An 11,481-nucleotide genomic window follows, 5' to 3' on the forward strand; every position below is an offset into this window, starting at 1 on the left:
GTTTTGTCTTATTCATTTGTCTTATTCATTTGTTTATGACATTTGATAGTGACTTGACTATGACAAAGGCTTACACTAATTAGTCTGGTGAAGACAAAATGGAAAAAGAAAAAGGTCCTAAAACCACCCACACCCACCGGTTTTTACATGCTACAATTGAGAGATTTTTCTCAATTATTTCATTCTCTCATGTTTTATGAAAAACACAACACTCTCTCCCTTGTTCTTCATAAAAAAAATATTTTTATGAATCAAATTTGTACAAATCAATCACTAATAATACTAGTAGTAGTATATGAGTATTAGTAATCGATTTTAAGGCAAACCACATTACAAATATCTAGTACATATTATTTTGTGGGATTTTGGGATAGTCTTGGGTGCTACTTATTGGAGGGCTTCTATTTGAAGTCATGGATGATCATCCTAATGTATTTTCTAGCTCAAGAACAAATAAAGGTAGGAGACCTTCATTTGTGCCCATTTGGCCGAATTTTTGATGGTGAGAAAATGATTTTCTCATCTCTTGTTATTTAGTTTGCATGCATAAGATCTAGTTTTAATTTTATGACTAAATTAAAATGTCACATATATGAATATGTTAAGTAATGGAATTAAAGAAACCTAACAAGCGGTATCAAGAGCCTTAGGTTGTTTGAATGCAAATCGGTTTCTAGTTTTTCCGAGTTATATGATTAACATACAAAACTAATTAATTTGGTTTTATGAAGATAAACCTAAAAATAACCTTGCATGTTAAAATTTTCTGGTCCTAAGTGATGTTTAGGACATTTTGGTTTATTTATGGATTTTATTGTTCATTTTATAGATTATTGGCATTAAAATGTGATTTTTATGATAAAAATGTCATTTTTGGACGAAAAATAGCTAAACTTTGAATTTTTCAGTGTTTTTGGATCTGTTTTCATATATATTATCTACTGATGTCCTGTAAATTTTCATGATAAAATGAGTTGTTTTGCTCGAAATATGGATTTTTAAGTTAAAATCGTATTTAAAGGGGTAAATAGGTTAATATGAGTTATATTTTGAATCTGGTCATGGAAATTTAGTATGTTGTCACATGCAATTTTAAAACATGTGTGTAAAATATTTGGCTATAATGAAGTCTTTATGCATGATTTATGAATTTTTGATGAAAATCACATAAATAGTGACTATAATTAGTAATAATGCTAAAACATACTTCATGACTAAAGGAAAAACGTCACATGTTGCATTTTATCATATATTTCAGATCTAAAAGTGAAAAGTTGATGAATATAATTTTTCTCATATTTTTATGGTCATAATTGTTAAAATCGATAAACCGCAACATTGTTTTTCTCGATAAATTTTCGAAATTTTTAACCTATGTTTTGAAAATTATGAGTGTCATGGTATTTTTCCAGAATGTTCATGAGTTTAAATTTCAAATTTTGAAATTATTTGAAATTCTTATGATTTAATTTGAAGTTTATAGCATATTTTTGAAATTTAGGTCCATTTGTGAACAATATTAAGAAATCAAGTTTAATTATTGTCAAAATGTTAGTGGAGACTAATTTTGAGTCCTAAGATGGTTAGGGTAATTAACTTGTACATAAATATGAATTTATGTAATTATTGTGATTTTAAAAGGTTAAATCACGCAAATCCGTAAAAACCGATAAATATACGATATTGGCTCTTAAAGGCGATTTAGCATAAAATTTGGCATGCTCATACATATTATAATGCTGCATTTTATTTATGATTGTCATATTTTAATTTTATGTAATTTTTGAATTATGTAATTTTACTTAGTATGGCCTTAGTTTTAATTGATATTACCCAAAATGTATGGGAATATCGATTCGGTTGTAATTATTGTGATCTCGTATCACCGTTTTGTAATTTAATAGATTTATTTTTATTTTAATTACAAATGTATAATAGGAAAATTATGTAATTCATTTTGTAATTTATTTATTCCGGAGTTCCTTGAAGACGGTGCCATTCGAAAAGGCGATCCATCAAGGAAAGTGTTGCCTTGAAATGTGTGCCAAGACCGAAGTTAAAGGGACCAAAGGAGTGGGTTTCCGAATTTGTAATAGTTTATTAGATTTACTATTTTAGGAAGGTCATACTAGGATTTTATTTTTATGCTTTGCATTTTATTTATATGTTGCATGCATCGCTAAATCGCCATAACTAAACATGCATTTTAAATCGAGTTTATCGACCATGTCAATTACAATTATCGTAGTTCACCGCTTTAGTTCACTTAAAACGTGATAGATAATAAATTGACATGACCTCTCGCTAAAATAAACAATTGAGACTTAGCCTTACCAAAAAGTAGAAACCATGAAAACCTATTTCATGAGGGAGTGCACTCGGCCCGACCGGGGTACAAACCTTGTTACGTAGGGGAAGTGGGTGATAAATGTCTACCCACCGAATTTATAAAGATAAGGGTTGTATTCGGCTTTACCGATGCCCAAGTTGATGTAAATTTGGATCATGGACACATTTATTCGAAATTTGGGTTGAACTCAACGAAAGTATTCTCGACGGTTGCCGGATGTGTTTCGGGCTAAAGATAAATATTAATGTAATTTTATCGACCAAGAGTTCTAAAAGTAGAATCGATTAAAGAGTTAGTCCACCGAGTTATATTGATGAGGGTTGTATTCGGCTTTACCGATGCCCAAGTTAATATGAATTTGGATCTTGGAATCATTTATCATAGTTGGGTAGAGGTCACTTTGTAAATGCTTTACTTGTTATTTACAAGTATTAATAAAACGATAAATGTTAAGTTTTCCACTATTCCGTTATCATATTGTTCTATTTCTCTACCACAATTCATATACGATATCATTTCGATTTTTGATTCAAATCTCCATTAAAACATCGTAACTAAAGACAAATATGAATTTGCTTCTAAAGCCTCATATGAACCATTGCTAAGGATCTCTTGTGAAGAGTATAGATAAAAGTTATTCGTGATCAAAAGGGTTTTTGATTCTTGACTAACATATCTACTTACAATGAATTGTTTCTCATATGCTTAATTGAGTTAAGTACTTTGAAACGTTACATCAGTTTGGTAACTAGATTTGTTTGAAATCAAAATTGACCAAAATACCGCAACCACTTCAATGAAAGTTTTAAGACTAAACAAACGAATGAAGAGTAGTCTTCATGAATTTCAATTTTGCTTCTCTTAGCAAAGACTCATTGAAATGAGTGGGAGCATTCTCTTAAACCGTTAAGAAAAGGATAAGGTTTTAAAGAAGTAAAATTAGAATGGAATTGATACAAGGTAATGTTAAAAGTAAAGTTATTGAGAATAACGATACTAAACCTATCAATCCCGACCGATAAAGTCTCCACTGTCTTAATTGTTGGACGCTAGAAAAGAAACTACCCCAAATTATTAAAGAATCAACAAGTTAGTTGTGAGACATCTAATGGGACCTTCTTCTTGAAATGTTTATTTGATTGACATAAATTTTGCTAGTACTACTTCGTCAATATTAGAAACTAGTGGAGGTTTTCATCATTGTATTCGATACATAAGATGATTATAATATGACGACTAGCATCAAATAATGTCGAGAGATAGAGTCATTGTGTAATCAATCTAGTTTAGGGTTTATAGTTGTACTTAATTATGACTATTAAGTGCATAAACTCTAAATAAGAATATAAACTTGTTAAGATACAAAAGAGGTTTCACTTTTGTGACCCTATACACCATGATTTGATGTATGGCTAGCCCATTATCAAGGTGATTATATTCTAAACCAAACTAGAATGATATATCATGTAGATGATGCAAGACTCAAATTGGTAACCCAAGATTGAACCTTAGATTCTGGAATGATGAACGCAAAGAGTTATCGAGTACTCTTGAAACCATTAGATCTTATGGTATATGCGTATCTTGTATTCAAAGCAAGATGTCTCGTGCCTTTTGGTTGAAAAGGAGATCGAGGTTGTAAATCATTGATCCAAAATAGGTTGATCATTTTCTTTTACCAACAATTTAAGTTGACGCTAATGTGTTCACTTAATAAGGTAAATAGAGAAATCTTTGAAGAAGTTCAAAGCGTTCAAGGAATCACGATTTAGTCGTGATGGGATTATCAAAGTGAGGACTTTGATATAAGCCAAAGGAAATGTGATATAGTATCACAAATTAATCTCTCTTAGCATGCATTATGGGATAATGTGTGGTTGGATAAGAAATCAAACGATATTCGATATGGTTTGGACTTCAATCAAGTTACTTTGAGTTACTTGATCCTTTTGGGAATTTTATCATTTTGTCTAAATTATTTTTCCACTAAATCTAAAACGAATCATATGAGATATGAAATGGTAGGGTACCATGTTTTTAAGTTTTCAAAAGAAAAAAATGATCATTTTTCCTTACTATAATCACGAGTACAACGAGTTTGTGGCTCGTGAAACTGTCTTTCTAGAATACAAGTTTATTTCTAGAAGAAAGAGTGGGAGAAATTATTCAAGAGCCACAAAAGAAGCCACAAAAGAATCGCAAGAAACTGTTTTTCTTGGCTACATGACGTTGTTTCTTCGAAACCTAGGAGGTTGAACGCATCACTTGTTGAAGATGATGAATTCGTATTACTTTTAGAAAGTAAAGAGCTTGTAACTTACAAAGAAATTGTTTGATTCAAGTTACTTCTGGAAAGTAATGAATATATGACTTACATGAGAATGTTCAAGTCACAACTCAATACAAGGCTTAGAGCCATGAAAATCCGAAATAGATTCCAAGTGAATTGTTAGATATCAAAGCTTGATTGGTGGCAAAGGGTTTTGCACTAGTTGAAATGCTTAAGTCTATTTGGATCTTCTTAGGAATTGTGTTTCATTATGATGATATACATATAGCAAGTGAATCTAAAACCCACTTCTTCAATTAGAAGGAATGTATTCAATACATGTCTTGAGTTTTGTAGATTCTTGCAATCCTAAGATAATGTGAAACTTAAGAGAGGGTCTTAAGTAGGACATCAATGAGTTGGAATCAATGTTTTGATCATGTTATAAAAATTTTCTCGATAAGTCGAGAAGTTGTGTTTATACATGGAGTTTAGTGGGAGTTACGGAAATTTTAATCAGTCTTATATGTGGATGACATATTGATCATTGGGAATGATTTGACACATATGGAGTATTATAATACATCTTTAATATCCAGATTTATGGAGATAAATCCACATGATATTAGCGTCAAATAAGGAGTCTTATGTTGATAAGATTCATGATTAGTTCAATCGAGTTGAACATATTTGATTGATTCCATTTGCTTCCGCTGCCGAATCAATTAAATAGGAAATGATGTATAACACTTCATATACTTTGAGTATGATGAATTGTTTCAAATCGAATTTAAGTAATATTTACCAAGTAAGCCATAAAGATTACCCTTAAGTGCTTGCAGAAGCATTAAGGATGTAAAGCAAAGTGTTTTTGATGCAATTTTGTGTAAGGGTGTTACACAAATCACAATTGACAATTGAGATTGCGCATGGTTTCCGACAAATCAAAACACATCAGGATGGTTAAGATACTATTGTGGCTATGTTATTTAAGAAATAGATTTTCTAGAATCATTCTAGGCAATAAAGAACAATGAGAAATATTTACAACGGAAATTGAGTACACTTGTAATCATGGGATGTGCAAGAGAGATGAGTCCCGCACACTGTGAAAACAATGGGAGCTATTTTAAGGCAAGAAAGCCTATGTCTAGATTGGACCTAGACACATACTCAGAAAGTTTTGTAATGCAAATGTATACATTACGAAAGGAAAATAAGTATGTAGCAAGGTTGAGCAGGGAGTTGCTAAGACCTACTTACAATGCCTATTCATAGGCTTAACATGATGAGTCATGTCATTTCAATTGGATTGAGATGAACAACTACATACAAGATCAAATTAGATTATAGAATATGAAATAATAATCAGGCATTGACTATTCATATGTGATAATCGCATTTGTCGTTCGAGTTTTACTTTAAAACTCTTTTATTATACTTTGTTACATCCAAACAGGTTGTATGACCGTATTGAACCCCGTTAAAGTGAACCCGGATTAACATAGAATTCGCCCATAGTCACTTGTATGAGGTGACGTCTCGAAGTGACTAGAGTGTGATGCGATTGATGGCAAGTTCAGTGCCATACAGTCATGTGAGATGACTAGTCGATCACATAGGCAGACTGTTATGAACACTTTGTCGGGCAGTGACCGCTTATAGAGTTCAAACAAATTTATATAGCCTGGTCGTGGCGAGAGCTACTATAGTATTCTAATGAGTCGATTCTTTTTACTAAAGACTGTTCGCCTAAGATGGCACAGTTTCCTATTAGCTTTGATTTATGCTACTACGACCTTCGTAAATGGGGTCAAATGGGCATATTTTGGGTTATGATGGTTGTGGCTAGTCGAAGGGAATAGTGCGATAGGAATTGTCCACCCTTTTGTCAAGGTTAAAACAATATCTTAGGGCCACTCGAGGAGTAATGAACTGGAAATGCGTGGCCACGCTCGGAAGGTATCTATGGTAGATAATTCCGGTCAAATCAGTTATTCTCCAGATCGAGGAAACCACTCTCGATATGATCACTTGCAAGTACGACCCGAAAGACACCTTGCATTGAGTGGGAGATAGTAATAGGACAAGAGAATTGGTGGCGCACACTTGTCGAGGACAAGTGGGAGATTGTTGGAGTAAGTGTCCCCGACAATAATGCGACCACAATTGTCGATCATATTGATCACATATTTAAATCTCATAACAAGAATACGAAAGGGATGATACAATACATATATAGTCAACTGGTCCACACATATCGGTAATGATTGGCTGGCTAGAGTTTGACATTTTGTCGTTTGACGGTGGTGATCGATTGATCCCTTGAGGTCACACCTAAAGTACGATTCCCTTAATTGAAAAAGGTTAATTAATTGTATGTCGTCTGATTAATTAATTCCTTAAAATTGAACAAATTATTATCATAAGAGAGAAAATGACATCTTATTATAATGTGATTAAATAAGATTTTATTTAGTAATTTAAGAAGTTATATTACTAAAATTAATCGGTGTTTGCGAAACACGCGAGATGAAATTGATAAGTTAGTTATAATTACAAGATGTTGTGAATTATACTAACTAGTATTTAAATGACCATTTTATGCGAAAGTAATTTTGAATTACTAGTCAATTTGTTAATTGTGATTTATTTAATTTGTAAATGATATTTAATTTGTTAAATATGCATTTTAAATTAAAACATGACATAAGACATGTCACATGTCACATGACATACAATTGTACAATTGACACAAATAAAATGGACTCCATATTACACATGATAACCGAAAAATTGGTGGGAATTTTAGAAATTTTGTCTTATTCATTTGTCTATGACATTTGATAGTGACTTGACTATGACAAAGGCTTACACTAATTAGTCTTGTGAAGACAAAAAGGAAAAAGAAAAAGGTCCTAAAACCACCCACACCCACCGGTTTTTACATGCTACAATTGAGAGATTTTTCTCAATTATTTCGTTCTCTCATGTTTTATGAAAAACACAACACTCTCTCTCTTGTTCTTCATAAAAAATTATTTTTATGAATCAAATGTGTACAAATCAATCACTAATAATACTAGTAGTAGTATATGAGTATTAGTAATCGATTTTAAGGTAAACCACATTACAAATATCTAGTACATATTATTTTGTAGGATTTTGGTATAGTCTTGGGTGCTACTTATTGGAGGGCTTCTATTTGAAGTCATGGATGATCATCCTAATGTATTTTCTAGCTCAAGAACAAATAAAGCTAGAAGACCTTCATTTCTGCCCATTTGGCCGAATTTTTGATGGTGAGAAAACGATTTTATCATCTCTTGTTATTTAGTTTGCATGCATAAGATCTAGTTTTAATTTTATGACTAAACTAAAATGTCACAAATATGAATATGTTAAGTAATGGAATTAAAGAAACCTAACAGATCCGCCATTTGAAGCGTGATATTAGTGCACTTAAGCTCTCCCATTCCTAGCCTCTTGCACACCGAATATGGGATGACACTCACACTTGCCCCAAGGTCATATAGAGCTTTGTTGATAGTGGTGTCGCCATCGGTACATGGAATAGAGAAGCTTCCCGGATCCTTTAGTTTTGGAGGTGAACTTCCTTGTAGGATGGCACTACTCACCTTACTGAAAGCATTAGTCTCAAGTTTCCGGATGGATTTCTTCTTTGTAAGAATATCTTTCATGTATTTCGCATAGGTCGGAACATGATTGATTAATTTCTTAAATGGAATTGAGACTTCCAAGTTTTTGACAATCTCCATAAACTTCCCAAGTTGTTCATCAAACTTAGGCTTAGCTTGACGACTTGGAAATGGAAGCCGAATCACAATAGGCTCTTTCTCTCTAGCCTTCTCTTCATTCTCCGTTGAAACTTCTTGAATGGTGGGTACTTCTTCTTTCTTAGAGTCTTCAACAACTCTTTCCTTGTCACTAGCATTCACAATATCTTCATCAACGGGCCTCTTCGGCCCTTCATACCTTGTACCACTCCTCAAATGGATGGCACTCACCGATTCTTGTCTTGCGGGATTACCTTGAGGTGGTAATTGCCCCTTTTGTCTTTGTGAACTTGAAGATGCTAACTGAGACATTTTTGTCTCCAACATCTTTGTGTGAGCTAGTATGTTGTTAATGGTGATGTCTTTTGCTTGGCTATCCTTTTGCATTTGAGTGAAAAATTCTTGTTGGTTCTTTTGCATTTGGAGGACCGCTTTTTGAAAATCAAAACCTTGGTCATTTGTTTGATTGTATGGAGGTTGGTTTTGATAACTTTGGTTTTGATTTTAAAAGGGTCTTTGAGATTGGTTTCTCATGGGAGGTGGGGTGTATGTTGTTTGAGGGTTTTGAACATTTTGGCTTTTGTATGAGAGGTTGGGATGGAATTTGGTGTTTTCATTGTAATAGTTGGAATAAGGGGTACCACTCTTGTGTGCTTGGAAAGCCTTCACTTGTTCACTTGTTCCCCTACATTCACCTTGGTCATGTCCCAAAGTTCCACAACTCTCACATACTCCATTTGGAATTGATGAAGATGCCACCATGGCATTAACATGATGCTTAGGCGATTTGGAGGCTTCTTCAAGCTTAGCCATAGCCTTCTCAAACTTCAAATTAATGGTATCAATATGAGCACTAAGTTGGGCACCCAATTGAGTAATAGAGTCCACTTCATGCTTTCCTCCTCTAATAGCCTTACGAGGTCTACTATATTGTGAGTTATGGACCGCCATTTCCTCAATCTTGTTCCATGTTTGATTATCATCAACTTCGGTAAACATACCATTTGATCCCATATTGAGAATGTTTCGGGAGTCTTCATATAGACCATTCCAAAATTTTTGTACAAGGAACCACTCGCTAAGTCCATGACGTGGACAAGATCGGCAAGTATCCTTGAATCTCTCCCATGCTTCATACAAAGATTCCTCATCCCTTTGTTTGAACCCGGTGATTTGGGCTCTCAACATACTAGTCTTTTCCGGAGGATAGAATTTCTTGTAGAAAGTAAGTGCCAATTTCTTCCAAGAGTCAATACCTAGAGTAGGCTTATCAAGGCTCTTTAACCATTGTTTCGCGGAACCAATCAAAGAAAAAGGAAATAAGACCCATCGAATTTGGTCTTGAGTAACTCCGGTTTGAGAAATCGCATCACAATAGTCACTAAAAGTCTCCATATGAGAATGAGGGTCTTCACTAGGGATCCCCCAAATTGACTTCTCTCAACCAATTGTATAAATGCGGATTTTGCAATGAAATTACCGGTCAAATGTTGTGGTGTGGGAGTACCATTTGGTACGTTCTCCTCGGTTGGTACGGAATGTGATGAAAATTTAGGCATTATGGGTTTATTATGTGGTTGGTTTTGTATTGGGTTATCCTCTCCTTCTCTTCCAAAAGGGTTGATGAACTCAATATTGTTTGGTTGGATGTCCACAATTTCACCAATACCTCTCAAAGTATTTCTAGCAAGTCTTCCATTGTTGGTCAAAGTTCTTTAAATTTCAAGATCAATGGGTAACAAGTTACCTTGTGATCTCCTAGACTTGCAAAATATCAAACAACTTGAAAACAATTAGAACAAACCTTGAGGATTTTGACTTCCCCAACGTAAAGAAAGACACAACTAAAAACAATCAAAGAAAATCAAATCAAGTTAACACCGTCCCCGGCAACGGCGCCATTTTTGGTTGGTGTATGGATTTCGGTTACTTGTCGTTAAGAGTTACCTATACCAAAACAATATTTATAACTTCACAAACTACTCTACTTTTAGTAAAGAGGTAAGTAAAGGTCGGATCCCAAGGGACGGGTATTAATGTAGGATTTTCGATTGCAATTGGTTGTATCTAAGAGTGTCATAATTTGGGTTGAGGTAGGAGATAACCTAAACTAATCAACAATATAAAAGTAAAGCAATGAAAACAAGCAAGATGATTAAAATGAGATGTCAACAATTGATTAGAAGCACTAGGGTGTCATGGGTTCATAGGGGATTCATGGGATTTGATCATACAAACATGTTCTCTACTAGATGCAAGCACTTATTGTTGTGCTAGGATCGAGTTGGTTTATATCTTACAATCCCTAAGAAGATTTGGGTCCCGGTGTAACACCCCCATTTATTTAAGGCCTGGATTAGGACTCCTCAGATAAAGAAGGGTGTTACCATCTCGGAAACCCGAGGCAGTAGATAACAAAGGAAAAATAAACAGTACTTTAAATAGAAAGTGATAAATGATTACAACTCAAATGGAACATGTCTCAAAACTGAAAATAAGTCTGATAGCTAAACTGAAATAAAAGTGGGCTAGCTCTAAGTCAGGTGATCCATGCTCGCTCCCTTGCCAGCTCTGTATGTCTCAACAACCTGTCAATCTGCTCCCCAGTAAATGGATCATCACGGGCGTACACGAATACGGGGTCAACGCGAGGTTGAGTATGTAATACGATATAATAAAGAATGCAATGATATGATCCTCCAATCTCAACTCCATCACACACATACCCGGAACGCCCAGCCATACCGATCCCCGGCAGACTATATCAATCGACCGTCGTCGATATACCAGCTCGTAGCTGAGGACACCAGGGCAAGTCCTGCAGAACCCGCCTGGGCCTTAATCGCAATAATCTCATCTCCTCCAACTCCAACTCCGATGAAAATGCAATGTATGAAACGTATGAAACAATAATGCTCAACAAGATAAATAAGATAATCAGATATGTCATATAATCACCGAACATGCCAACTCTTTATAATCGTAAGAACTCAATCAGTGTATTCCCTACCTCGATCTTGAGTCAAATAGTCGGGTGCTCAGTAATATTCCACAATAAATTCGCC

General features: G+C 34.3%; 1 non-coding gene across 1 annotated transcript; it reads left to right on the forward strand.

Moving 5' to 3' along the window:
* The first annotated feature begins 9,497 nt into the window (after positions 1–9,497).
* On the forward strand, positions 9,498–9,604 carry LOC141589407 (small nucleolar RNA R71). Its single transcript, XR_012520346.1, has one exon. It is a non-coding gene; the product is annotated as a small nucleolar RNA R71 (small nucleolar RNA).
* The last annotated feature ends 1,877 nt before the right edge of the window (positions 9,605–11,481 follow it).

The sequence above is a fragment of the Silene latifolia genome, chromosome 6, assembly GCF_048544455.1.
Source record: "Silene latifolia isolate original U9 population chromosome 6, ASM4854445v1, whole genome shotgun sequence".
NCBI lineage: Eukaryota > Viridiplantae > Streptophyta > Magnoliopsida > Caryophyllales > Caryophyllaceae > Silene > Silene latifolia.